The following is a 15,659-nucleotide window of genomic DNA, read 5'->3' on the forward strand; positions in this document are numbered from 1 at the left end:
AAAAAAGTTATAATTTAGTGAAATGGACTTCACAGTGATAATGACCCAAATAAATATTTAAAATAAGATATCAGTATTGTTTCTTCGAGCTTTAAAATGTTATGTACTGTTAACGAAGTTCTAGTTACTATGGAATCTAGCCTTATTAAAAAGTGTAGTACATATTTTATATTCTTGAATAATATAAAGCCACTTATATAAATAAAAAAGAGAAAAAAAATATTGTGACTTCTTCAATTTGCTATATTATAAAAAAAATGTAATGTTTTTTATTTATTTTATAGAAATGACTAAACAATCATGTAACGAGTGTAAAAAGAAAGAATTCCCAAACTAAAAAAATAAGTCTAAAGAAAATAAAAATAACACAAAAAATAACAAAAAAGATGTGCACACTACAAACAAATAAATGGAAAAATAAAAAAAAAACGAAGAAGGCGACGATTTCCCGCCAAAACTGCGCCCGCGTATCACCAAACTTGTGTGAAGCCGCGCAAACTGCGAAAGACCCGTCACAGATTATCATAAAAACGTTTTACTTAATATTCTATATAATCTATAACCAAAAAAAATTATTAAAACCAAAATTTAAACGCTGTTTTGACAAAATGACAGATCGATCGCAAGATGGCGTCTCCGGAACGTCAAATGCGCACAAGTTCGGATCTACGGGTTCCAGTTGAGGGGGGCAAGGTGCTAAAAGAAAAACGATAAATTTAACAATATTAGAACCCTCCAATATTGTATGATCTATCGCCACAAAGAAAAAGAAACAAAAATAGGTAACACAGGAGTTAACAAAACAATAAACAACTAAAAACACTAGGAGCTGTCGAGCTTTTAAACGATGTATGTACATACTGTGAAATAGAAAACATAGATAAACAAATAAAAAAAATGTACAGTCAATAAAAATTGTATGCCCAGTCCGTTAACGAACTGATAAAGACACTAGTCCGGTAGCGAATTAAAAAAATTGTGCTGTTCTAGTAACATGAAAGAAATAATAAATTACCTTATATATTTAAGTATATAATACTGTTCTTCTATATGAAATAGCTTGTACCCGCGACTCCGTCCGCGCGGAATAAAAAATAGAAAACGGGGTAAAAATTATCCTATGTCCGTTTCCTGGTTCTAAGCTAACTGCCCACCAATTTTCAGTCAAATCGATTCAGCCGTTCTTGAGTTATAAATAGTGTAACTAACACGACTTTCTTTTATATATATAGATATAGATATGAAATTCCTTCCTTCCTGAATTTCTATCAATCACCTTTCATCTGTGAAATATTCATGCAATCTTTCTTTTATTCGCGCAACTAAACTCATTTATTTTTAATAATCACACTCAGAGACATCTTATGTTTACTTAAAGAGACAATAACTGCCGCACTCTTCTAAATGTTACGACTCTTGGTTAAATGGTAAGTTAGAAAGTCCTTAAGTATAGACTTAGTATGAAAAATCCACACAAAAGGACTGCTATGTAACCATTAAACGATAAGGTTGGCCGTATGACACTAAGGGGCATCTTAACTGACAACTTAAAGACACTAGGTGTGGCATTAAATTTGTTCCATCCGCATTCCAATACTAACCTGCTTCTTAATTTATCTGTTACTTGTTGTACTTTCAGACTTCAACCAAATATTCTTAATTATAAATTGAGAATGAGTTTTTTACCAGAACTCATTATGGATCACAGTATCCGTTGGTGTCATATTTATATTGCATCATTGCATTTATAAGCAACCCCTTAATCAACCCTTTAAAATCGTTTCTCGCAGTTAAAATCCACACACTCGTCACGCCTTATCTGGAAAAAACAAATTAACAAATATAAGTATAAACTGAAAGGATTATTTATGTACTTTCTAGACACGTTATACAATGATTAAGTGCTTATTTCCTTTAAGTCTCATTTTGCATAACCAAGTTAAGCCGCGCCATTGTAAAAATCGCGCGCGATTAGCAGCTAAGTGGAAATAGGCACTTAGAACATTCGATCTCTGGTGAGATCGTCATTAATTTCTACAATGTTGCTAGTATTCTGCAACGAGCGTGACTTTAATTTTTTTTTTTTAAAAGAAAGCATGCCAGTCTTTTTCTCACGTTCTTAATTGTAGACCGTTAACAGATTAAAAACATAAAAAGTAAAATAACGTAAAGATTAAGGCAGCTAGGTGAGACAAAACTTGACAAAAACATAGGGGTGCTAAACAACGAACAAAAAATAACTAAGCCATTGATATATGTCGTGTATTGTTATAAGATTTATTGATTATTTTCCTGTGTTTTTTTTTTTATAATTCAACACCTCGGCATGATCTTTGACTTGACAAACTTTACGCGGATAAAGTGGTCCGGAACAAACAATTGTGGGGTGAGAAATGTTCCCAGTAGCTCAAAGATCTGTTTAAATTTAGAATATCTGTATTCCAAATTTAAAAAATTGACGTTCATAATCTAAATAAGTGACTTAGGAATACCAGAAATATATTTAGTTACTCGTACAAAAAAATATGAAGACAGAGGTGTCAGATTCTTTCGCCTAAAATAAAATTTATGTAATTTTTTTTAATACATTTTTATTTATGTAACATTTCTTAATGTTACCTTTGGATTCAAACTGATTTTATCTTAGGTATTGCAAGTCAATAAACAAAGCAACAACTATTTAAGTTCAGCTAACAATCATTACAATTAATAAAACAATTTTTAACCTGTATTTACAATAGTTAGGAGTAAATCAGAGCAGGTGTACAACGGCGACTTCCTTGGCGCGAAAATTAAAAAAAAAAGAACAAAGATGGCGGTGGAGTGCGTGAGAAACACGGCAGATGGCGCTCGATCCGCCATGTTTACAGGAATCTGGTGAAAAAGCCGTAAAAAATGCGCACAATGCTATTGCTAAAAAACTGACGCGTTATTATTTACGCGCTTTTTATTCGCAAATATTAGTAGGGCTTACTTTTTTCATGATAACTTTGTAACGGTACATTGTCTGCTTGAAAGGATCGTTTCTCTTTATCTCAAAAGTAATCTAATAATTTGTGTCAATTAATCTTATTCTGTTGTCAGGATAATGACAATTTGTATCAAATATTTAAGATTTCTTTTCTTAATAATTTCTCACTATAACAATTAAACTTCTTTAGTAGATCGTATGTAGACAGACAAGATGTTAAAGTTATAAAAAAAAATTGTTTGTTTGTTGAATTATCAATTTGTTTAATGGAATACGAAACTGAATCGGCATTTTGTAATACTAAACTACCTGAAAGCTATAACTAAAACTAACTACTAAAAGAAAAGACTAACTAGTGCTTTGTTAAAATGAGATACATTAAAAGGATATATTAGAAAGGACAATGAACTACTTCATTCAGTAGACAAAACCTAAACATGTAGAATAAAGACATCATCAACCTGCCCTTATCCCTATGGAGGGTCGGCATAGTATGTACTCCTCCATACATCTATATCAGCTGTCATATCTGAATTTATCCCCTTACGTATATCCTCTTTCACACAATCCATCTATACCTACTTTATTTGGTCTTCCTCTACCTTTATAGCCATCTACATTTAATTTCATTACTTTTTTGGGTAATACTTATATAATTTATAATGTACATTATATAAGAAGTATCGTTCAAAGAATCATCTCAAAAGACACAGAGCATTAACCTACATAAATTTGAACAAGTGTCCTCATTATTGTTATAAATCGAACCTTTCACCTATCCATTAAATATATATTTAGCCAATTTTATAAGACCTTGTATTTATCAAAGGAACGCAAAATTTCTGTGAATCAAATTATTAATAAAGAAAGGTTCTATGAATAGTTGAAATAACGAGCAGGTGAGCTTTGGGGGTGTCTAGAAAGTGTCTAGACAGCTGGGGGGTGCGCCCCCTGCCTGACGCCGGGGGGTCTCAGGGCGCAGGCGGCGGGGAAGCGGCTAGACGCATCACATCGACTGTTGCTATGCGCCCGCCACTATACTTGACTCGTCTGGGCATTAGAATTAAAGCTGCAATTTCTTCTAATCTTTATCTTTTGTATTCATATCAATTCTATGATTATTACAATTTATAAAATTGAGACATTAGAGTTTTTCTAGTGACAAGTAAGACTTAACATACAGTGTAAACTCTTTATAACGTTATCCTTTATAACAATAAAATCCCTGTAACGTTAAAATGAGCCCAACTTGATTGGTTTGCGTTAAAACCCACATATTGAAACACTCTTTATAGCGATACACCATTCTCTATTACGAAGAAATATGTTCAAATTTGTAGACAGTAAATATTTATTATCTGTATTATTGTTTATGTTATGTTATCTTGTTAATTTGGTTGTTTTTTGTTCACTCCATATAACAATAACTCTCTATAACGACAAAAATGCTCAGTTCCTTGAGTTTCGTTATAAAGAGTTTACACTGTATATTGTTATTTTCTCTAGAGTCGAGTAATTCGGTTTGTAACTGATATAAAGTACGTAAACAAATAATTCAGTAGTTTATTATACGTTTAAACAATTATATTAAATTGCATGGAGACGCGAACTGCACTTTGTCGTTATCTTAATTGACGGAGTGACATTTAAAGATAAAGTCGTCCTTCTGTCTTCTCTATAAATAGAATAAATTGTTTTTGTTGTTGCGGCTGGCGAATGAAGCTTTGTTGTAGGTTTTCACTGACGAAACATTAGTTTCAAAGCATATTCTTAATATTTTTAAAGACACTGATAACACACAAGCTTTATTAATAGCAATGTTTCGGCAGAGGAATTTTGCAATAACTATTTTGTTTGATTGATCATTTTGCCTGATATAAAGAAGGGTAATCTTTACCTCGGCTAGTATATTGTAGAGTGTTTCAAATAAAGACTTTTATTAAAGAAAAATGCAAAGAAAAAAGCTTTTGATTCGATATTAATGTTAGTTTTACCTTTTGCTGTGTAATCTAGAAGAAATTATTGCGCGTGCAGAAAACTCCGTAGCACCAGATTTTGTCAGCACCTGAAAATGTTAAAAGGAAAAAATCAATATTTTTCTCTGAAATAAGAGTCAGTAGACGTTCTTTACTCATCAATCGTGAGAATCAAATTCTGTATTGGACCACGCAAAAGAACTACTGTTTTAAGTCTGTTAGCACCCACTTTAGATTCATAACTGGTCTCCAGAGACCAGTAGTTCTAGCACGAATATTGTGACAATCGCCTTCATATCGTCACCGTCAATTACGTCAAAATTAGTATAAAATTTTTAGAGTACTTTACGCCCGATACGGAGCGCTGCAAAAGTTTTAATATAAATTTTGTCGGTGACAATACCATGGCATTTGTCACAAATTTTCGTGCTAGGCCCAATGTTCTGTCGTTATCTATTAGTTTCCTGCAACCTTGATCACATCATGGTTCTATGGTCCAAAGTCATCATAAAAGAGATCTCTTTAGATAAACTAACATTGAGATAAATGAATTCGCAGTGACATCTCTCGGTTGAATTACGTTTGATAATAGATACAGTATCTCGATAGCCGATTGCCCGTTGATGAGGGGCGCGTGTTATAGCGGAAAGCGATTTTGAAATAGAAATAAGTTTCATTTTTTTTGTAATTTAAAAATACAAATGTTTGTACCTTAATTTTGTGGTGAACTAATAAACAAAATACTAAAGAAAAAACACAAAAGTACGTTAGTAATTTAGTCAGTAGTTAGAAACACGATGGAACCCCAAAAGAAGTAAGTAAATTTAAGCATCAATATGTTATCACAAAAACTAGGCTATGATTTTTGTGATGACCGTATACCCTGTTTATACATCGAGGGGTGAAAGGCTATTTGTTTTAAGCGTCATTTTTTGCGATATTGATTTGTATATATATATTCAGAATCAGAAAAAATCCCTGATTCTGAATATATATATAAGTCAATATCGCAAAAAAATGTCGCTTAAAACAAATAGCCTTTCACCCCTCGACATTGTTTTCGTTAGTTTTGACGGTGGTTGTTCGCGTTTTCATCCGCTACCAGTGTGACCACAAGAGAACGTTCGGTATTATCTGTTATTATGTCTGGGGGGCATCCGGTGGCGAGCGGGTGTGTCCCCACTGATCGCGTGACGTCACACAGCACAGCATGCAGTCACCTTACGACATACGATATGTAAATACTAATCTAATCTTCCCACGTGTAATATTATATAACCGACATATAATAAATTATGTCAGTTTATTATAGATGTATTAAAGTGACTGCAAATTGGATACTGAAGGAATAATTTAAAAAATTGTCACGAATAATTTCTGAACAGTTTATTAAAGTGTCAAAGTCGAATTAGTTAATGACTATAATATGCACAGAAGAAAATATGGTATTTGTACAGAAACAGAAGTGCTAAAAGTGCAAAATGTTATTTCAATTAAAAACAAGAAAAATTGAAAAATAAAAAAAAAATTTGCAATTGAAACAAAGATCATATTTATAAGAATTGATTCGTAGGTATGTAATTTTAAATAAACATTCAGTATCTTGTGTATCTTGTGTAACATGTAACCTATGCTTCAAGGAAGTGTGGACGAGTCTGTCAGGTTGGAGCTACTTGTAGGCTGAGCTAATTGCCCTTCTGGGAAGCCTTTGGCCTTGCTAGGTCCGTGCAGACGCGCGGCCGACCAGACCGCCGCCAGACGTTTTTTTTAAAAAGCCCCGACCTGTTGCCAAACCGGATCTCGGGCGCCGTGAACGTATAGCATTTGTTATAAGCGGTAGCGAGTTTATTTTTTAATTTCTTTTATGTTTGTAGACACAAAGGGATCTTTTGGACTCTTTCTTCTATTTTGGAATTACTATCGCAACGCCTTCCTTTCTTTAGCTTATATCTACACGTATAAGTTCTTCTGTTAAGTGAGCTTAGAAATCATCTTTTGTAATTCATTTGCAACTTGCAATTTCATGACAAAAGACAAACTTTTTGAAACTAGGTTATTCATATTATTACATGTTTTGGAGATAATTAAAGATAAAAAATGTGCAGAAATTACGTAATATTTGACAACATGATAGTTGTAACCATTAGCTAGCTCGTTCGACTCTTATAACTTGTACCATACGTAAAGATTCGCGTCGCAACAAGCTCTCGCTGAACGTCGACTGTTCAGAGAAGCTTCTGCACAGCCACTCGGCACTTGCTTCATACAAGTACATACATTGCAATGCACAGACATACAGACACGTCGTCCTTGCGTACACCTGCTGGAAGCACAGCTAAATATAGACTTCTTCCGTAAATATAGACACTGGACAATTGACATTCCAATGAAAGTATGTCAATCAAGTTATCAGTTATGCGTATTTAACCGTCGTTGTGGGAGATGACTCCAGCAGATGTTTATATTTTATTAAAGCTTTTGAAGGTGCCTATGTGGAAAAAGTGCTGTGGAAGCAGCACTTTTTGTTATTGGAACGAATTTCCTTATCGCGCGTTGTGAAAGGGGGCTAGACGGAAAAAATTCTTACGAAAAGTTGTCACGACACTTTTTGCTATAGTAAGTATGTTAACGACGAATGAGCGCTACTTCACCATGGCAACGACGTGACAATATATAACGAAAATTCATAGAAATAAAATGTACTTCTTGTGAGGACTTAAGTTTTTTATTCATAGAATAAACATTGGTTCCTTCACTAATTAATCGAAAGGAACTTCGTTCCATCCGGGTGTCCCTTGACACCTCTCAAGTTTTTTTTTTAACCGAAGTGGGACACCATGAAAAGGAACTTTTTCTCTTAAAACATTAATGTCGAATTTAACTGCTGTTACACTCGCATTAATTCATACTGTAGCCTCTGATTTGTCAGAAAGAATAAAAGAGATTATAGATCTATACAAGAGTTACGGCAGTGGAATTCTACGGTTAGCTTAAACATTTGATTAGGAAGGACATGTCACGGAGGTCACGAGTTAGGACAGAAGTCACGTGCGTGCCGGAGTTCTAATTTTAGTCTACGTTTCCTTTCCACCGTTTTCTTATAAGGAAATGATGGGAAGGGGAAATAGATTTGGTAGAGGAGGGGACGTATGGAGAGGAAATATCCTCTTTCTGTGCGTCACCTCCTCCGTTGACTAAAGGTAAGCAACGCATCTGCGATTTTAAATGTCTATGGGTAGCGGTCGCCTCGCTATTTCGGCGAATCCAGATGGCTGTTTGCTCGGTACCGCCTTATAATATAAAAAAGTTATATTCGAATTAGGATTATGAAGTCTTAAAATGTAAGTTATAACAAGTCGAAGAACTTCAAACTTAAGTTTGGAACATGGTTTACTGAATTCCTATCTAAAACAATAGTGTAATACTTCCTTAACTTTCCTTTTAACCTTCTTACTATTTCTATTTATTTTTTTCTATTTTTACGAGTCGTTTCGGCCTTGTTGCCGGATATACTGATTTGCTAAGCTATGGTGTTGGTGATTTTTTTATTTAATAGTACGTAATAATGACATAGTTAGACCGCAGAGCGCGTGTACCACCCGTGGTACCCTAGTGCCGGTTGTGCGACATACGGAGCCTTTTGTGCATCGTCGCGCACGTCAAACAGGGTTATACGTTTTTTTATTGTTGACACTATACGATAGAATTGCGTGGATCTTACTTTGAACAAACTTACGTGGACATGGAGTTAGCAATCCGATCAAGGACTTAATTAGGTCCCTAATGTTCCAAAATAAGCGAATCATATAGATTCATGGTGACCAATTAGGGATGTGCACATATATTAAGATGTCAGAATGGTGTTGAAAATAATTGCTTGATACATTATAGCTTAAAAATTAACTGTCTTTCACCAGTAGAACCAAAAATCTACTTTGGGTTTTTATTATACTTAAAATTATACTAAACTCATAGGATTTATTACACAAGCTTCTATTATAATTGAAAGAGTAGCTAGTTATGTCCATAACATTCTAACGTATCAACTCAACATTTTGCGCTGTTAAAATATTAGTAAAAAAGCTTATTGTGCGTACCATCCCTTTCGCGTACAGTTGTATAAAGCCTCTTTTGTAAGCGCAGCAGCTGATTCCTGTAGCAGCGGTGGAAAATTAAAAAAACAACTGCCAGTATTAATTATTTTTCCAATATTGTAATAAATTGTCCTTAGTATTAAAAGTAATATTATATTGTTTTATATTGCCAAATAGGATCAGAAGAATGGCAGTGGCTTAGGGACTAAGGAATTGATATATTATCTATAGGCCATAGTTAGTTCCCGGCCATGTATATTATACAATATTTGTTTGAAATCTGCGAAGAGATTCAAAATAAATCAATGCGTAGTCATTCAACCCGCAGTATGTCAACGTGGTTTGCATAGGCCTAACTTATAGGTAGGTTTAAAACGCGAGAGTGAGGACTTATAAGTTGATAGCGTTCGTCACCATGTTTTGTATGGGTTACACGAGACTTGCCAGATGTTCATAGCGTACGAAATCCTTTTAACTAAAACCGAGTTTATTTTTTATACAAATTGGGGGTATTTTTTTACTACCCTTCAATTATTTTCACCGTGTCACGCCGGCGTGCGATTATCGATTTTTATTGATTTTTTTTTCATCACCATTGTTAATTTAGGATCGAATTCGATGTCAGATTAGGGTTACGATTGGAAGGGGTGTTTGTAACAAAGAGTAACTAATTTTAGATAAAACGTACTTTTTAAAATTTGCCCATTTTACACTATATATTTTTTTAACAAAAGAATTACAGTATTATTATTTTTAAAGGAATTTCATCGTATCGTGTCACACAGACAACGGATTAGTTAATGCAAACTTTTAAATACATATAAATTATAAGTGTGTATGTATGAATGAGGTTGTGGCAGAAATTTTATTCTATATATCAATATAAGTTGTCTCCCGCGACTTCGTCTGCGCAGGATTAAAAAAACGTAATAAGTAGCCGATTTGTTCTTTCAGAATATGTTCTACATCCATGCCAAATTTCATCGAGATCCATGCAACCGTTCTGAAGATATCTTCAAACAAACATCCATCCATACATCCAAACATTCGCATTTATAATATAAGTAAGATTAGGACATATATTAGCATAAGTTAATATCAACTTTGTCTAAAACTTAATCAAAACATTATTTAACTCAATTCATAACCTTAGGCAACCATGACCTAGGACATCCAGGATAACCGACAACAGATAAATAATTGGAAGAAGAAAACGAACAGGAAAAATATAATTATGGAACATAAGTACAATATACTATTATCAATAGTATTAGTAGTATTATCAATAGTATATTGTAGTATAATTTTTCCTTAATAAACTTGATAATTCAATATGTTATTACAATTGTTTCGGTAGTAAAAACTCAAGATAAAGTTGTTATGTGACAATCCAAACCTTGCATGTAAAATGTACCAACGTACTGACAAGTGCCCCACGCACGCCGCTCTCATATTAATTTGTTGGCTTCAGTCATTACCTGGCCAATTATGTTTTATGTTGCAGACAATATGTACTATTAGATAATTTACAATATTATCAGTAAATATTTAACATGTAAACTTATTAGTCAGATTTGGTGGCTATAAAAAAAATAAGAAGAACTAATAGATAGGTATGCCATCATTAAGTTTACTTAATAAAAAAAAACATTGTTAGTTTTTTTTCTATTTTTAACAAGACTATATACATATGCAACATTTCAGTAGAACATTACATTTTAAACATTGTAAACTGATTACAACATTTCGATGAACAACATAAAAAAAAATCTTCGCTGTCGAAGTACATTCATTGACTCAAATGATATACAAAATCATATCTGCCTATTTATCTCGATTGTTACTGTTTTTATTTATTTATAAATAAAACGGATATACAATCACAATATCCGATACGAAGTGTATCGGATTGAGTAATCCGGCCGCTTTACGGAATGACTTAACCGGACACGGTGTCTGCGACACGGGCAACCGGACATTCTTTGTCTTGGCGTCTGTTTTGGGAAGCTTTAGTGGGGGTCACGGCCGCGACCGCTGGGTGGATGACCTCTTTTTATCTGTCGCGAAATAAAGCAAAATCTCCTAATGTAAATGATGCACAAAGAGCAATGTTTCTCTTACGGGTGATGGCCAAAATCAAAATTCGATCGTGAACCATTTTTGCTTATCTCCTTTATTTTTTTCTATCTTTAGATTAGATTTAACCGATAAGAAAACAATGTTCTGTTGTTAAGAGAGTGACCGAATACATTATTGTATGTACTATGTTTAATACAAAAAATTTGGTAATCATTTTCAGTCACCTTTGGTCTAAGTCATTGTATTCCAAATTAGTCCAGATTCCTTGAGAGACCTCTCGTGGACCCGAGAGATAGTTCCGGTACGATTTCGGAAAATAAAGGGTTCATAAGTTAGAGTAAGATTTTGGAATGGTTTCTTCGAAAATAAAACTTTAAGAAGTTCTAAATGTTTACATTACTATGGCTTACAAGCCATTAAACTGGGATTAAGTATTTTTGATACTTTTACATATCCGGAGACATGTTACATATAAAACAGTAGGGTCGTGATCGACGTGTGTGTGTATGATTGAATGATTGCAGCCGCGTAGGATGTCCGCGACCTGTACCACAATTACGTCGTTTGCTCGTACAATGTATCCGAGCGGCTGTTGCTACGCAAAATTAATACCTGGGGCCTAGCACGATTATTAGCTAGAAAGAATTCGTAACGTAATTGAAAAGATTTGTCGTTGTACTTTACGCTCGATAGAGGTACTGTACAAATAGTTTAATTTCATATCAATGATGTTACGAATTCTTTCTTGCAAATTTTCGTGCTAGGCCCCCAGTGCGTAACTGTTATGTTACGTCGCTTGTTTTTGTGCGTAACACTGGTACGAAAATTTATTTATATTTCTCTCATATTTCTTTGAAATCATTCTTTAAAAAAATTTGGACACTTTTTTATTAAGATGTTGAAACATAAAATTGACTCCCTAAGAGTTTTGGACAAGTAACCCTTTTCCAAAATAAACTATTATCTTAGACCACCCCACGGCCAAATTACCTACTTTTAAGATCAATTATTAGTATTATTATTTTTCATTCTGAGTCAGGTCAATAGAAGAAGACAGAGTGAGAATTAGCAATGCTTTAAGTTTAAGATATCGACAACTTTGTGAATCCCTGATTTATACAGAAAAAGGGGTGAATTCCTTAATATTGTTACATTTGCCAACGTTTTAAGTTCCTAGGTCAAGTTGAGTTTTGAATAAAGTGTTTAAATCTAGTAATTGTTTCAATAATTTGTTAAAAATAAGTTTCTTTATATTATTAAATTCCATACGACTATATGAGCTGTTCCATTTTAAAATAAAACATATGATATTATTTAAAATTAAAGACAAATGTCGACTTTGAGATGCAAAAAAAATTTATGTTTTTGTATACTTTTTTGGTACATTTTACTTTAACTATTGTCATATTTTAATTCAAATAATTATTAAAAAACATAACATTGAAACAAAAACTGGCTATGTTATACAACGGATTTAAACTTTACAATTAAAAATCTACTTTATCACATTTATATGATACTAGCAGTCGCTCCCGACTCCGTCCGCGTGGATTAAAATAACTTAATAAGTAGCCTATGTAACTTAACTAATGTAAATGTGTTCTTCCAGACTATGTTCTATATCTATAACAAATTTTATTGAGATTCGTTTAGTCGTTCTGGAGATACCTTGTATCAAACATCCACATCCATCCATCCAAACATTCGCATTTATAATATTAGTAAGATATAATAGAATGGCAGATTACCACACTGCCATTATGGTCATTAGTTACTCACTAAGGGAGACCTTAGTGTTCATTTCTCATTTAAATACCTACTAATATTATAAAGGGAAAATATTTATATTTTTGTATGTTACGAATAAACTCAAAAACTACTAAACTCATTTCAAAATTTCTTTTACCATTAGAAAGCCACATTATCATTGAGTAACATAGGCTATATTTATTATTTGATTTTTTTAATTTCGCGAGTACAATCTCCTGGATTCTATACGGCCCTGAGTGGAGAAGAGTCTATTAATGATTTATTAAACAGACCCTCAGTGGAAATTTGGTTTGAGAAAGACTTCGCTAAATAATTGACGTCTCTGAGAACGGACATTTTTAACAACATTGAATTTGTATACCTTGAAATATCTTTAAGCTTATTTATGTGTATATTATTGGAATCCATTAAGAAGATTTAATCAAAATTTATTCAACAAAAATAACAGACGTTGTTTTCAGACTTTCTGCGAAAAGAGTAGCTGAAGATGTTAGATAATTGACCTGTCTAGTGGTGTGGGAGTCTATAAATAATCTTAGTTAATAATATAATTAAAATAATTTATCATAATAAATATGTAATTTAGAAAATAGGATTATGGGCAACTTCAAACAAACATCCATCTAAACTTTCGTATTTATAATATTAGTAAGATAAGAACAATACTCACATTCTATTTATCAGTAAATCTTTATTTATAACGTACACTACACTTTAACTTATTTAAAACACTATAAAATTATAGAACACCTATATTAATAACAAATACGTGATACGTAACTTTGTAAATAACGCGACTGTACTACCCTAGACACAACCTCACCCCACGATAGCTCGTGGCTAACTGTTGACTCAAAGTTATGAAGTTGGATTGCTGAAATTTTTTTTTCAAACGACAATATAATATAACACCTATCCCTTCGTATTAAGGGTGTTTTTAGTGATTGACAATTTCTTTCTTTCAAAATATAATCTACCCTTATAAGATTACATTTAAGTATAGTAATTAGGTTCAGTTGTTAAAGTTCTCGATTTTAAATATTAGTGTTAAACTAAATTTCGTAATATAAAAATGTTTTTGTTGTTAATTCTTGACAGAGTTTTATTTATTAAACCCGTGTATGTAAAACTAATTAAAAAGACAGACGGTTTAGGTCACAATCTGTGACATTATAAAGAACAGACTAACCAAAACTTTGCCGACAGAGGTTCACTTCCAAATATTTGCAAGTTGACAACAGTAAACTAAACTTTGACCACAACAAAAGTTAGAACGGTCTAATGCAAGCCACAGAGGCTTGCATGGTTTCAACCTTGCTTAACTGAAAGGCAAAACTGAATTTCATTGTACTACCACCAACCATTTGTGTATGACAGGTTCGGTTGGTTGGTTTGATTTTTGATGGATTAGGATATATTAAGATAATTTTTGACACATGACACTTTTTATACCAAGAAGTACCAAACAAGCAATTGGCCACCTGAATTCGCCGATACAGCGAAGCGACTGCCCCCGTAAACATTTGCAATTGCAGATGCGTTGCTTACTTTTAATCAACGGAGAAGTGGAAGCACAGAAATAGGATATTTTCCATTCCTATGCGTCCCCTCTTCCTCCAAATCCACTTTCCCTTCCCATCCTTTCCTAATAAGAAATGAATTCCGATTGGAATGGAGACTTATATTGTTAGTTCGGGGTATTTATTTAAAACTCAACTAAATTATAAGAATAGTACAAAAGAATATACAATTTATATTATTTGCTTTTTAAACTTTAAAAACATATAATATTTATACCCTAAATCTAAAGTTATGATGCCAATAAATTAAAATAAATTTCTGAGACAATTTATCAGACGTTGCCAACCCTGTCCGCAAGGTTAACGACCGCAAGATGCAGCCGTATTTGCAGACATTTTATCCGCGCTGCAAAGTTTCTTAATCCAGATCGTAAAGAAAAATGTTCAGTGTAACCGCCTTGAGATTTAGTATGATATTTAAAGATTACATTAATAGTCGTATTTACAGTTAATTGATCGCTAAGAGTAACTGTGAGTGCGATGTTTAATCAACTAGAAGGTTAAAAGCTTAATATTGCAAACTCAAATAAAGGGTGTGCAAATTTTTAATACATTATTGAATTGTGGTCAAGTGCTATTTCATTAGCGATACTGGGAAAATTTCTATAAAATTATTAGATAAACAAAATATAGATAACTAGCTGTGCCCGCAACTTTGAAATACTGTCTTAGGGTGGTATTTTTAATGACTTAGACTACATTTTACATTTTAAACTTACAAAACATTAACATAAAACTTACATTTACCCATATAAACTTTTATCCTCTGTTCCCTATTGTAATTTTGCATCCTTGAATGTAAAAATTTACAAACTTTGAATGTTATATTTATTTATATCAAATTTACAGCCTAAAAAATAAAATTCAAGCTTCTAACTGTAAAAATGACGAAACTTCCATACAAATTTCTATCCCCACTTTCAATACCTTACAACCTTTTTTGCGTTAAAATAGCCATTAAAATAGTAGCCTATGTTCTTTCTCAGGCTCTAGACTGTGTACCAATTGTTATTTATATCGGTTCAGTAGTTTTAGTGTGGAAGAGAGACAGACAAAAAGACATACAGACGGACAGAGTTACAATACCTTACACTATGACCGAACAGCTTAAAATTTATAATACATCAAATAGAATCAAATCTTTGCAAATATACAAAGGTTATTTAACTCATCAGACGATGCACAAATA

This window comes from Papilio machaon, chromosome 19 (assembly GCF_912999745.1).
Source record: "Papilio machaon chromosome 19, ilPapMach1.1, whole genome shotgun sequence".
Taxonomy (NCBI): Eukaryota; Metazoa; Arthropoda; class Insecta; order Lepidoptera; family Papilionidae; genus Papilio; species Papilio machaon.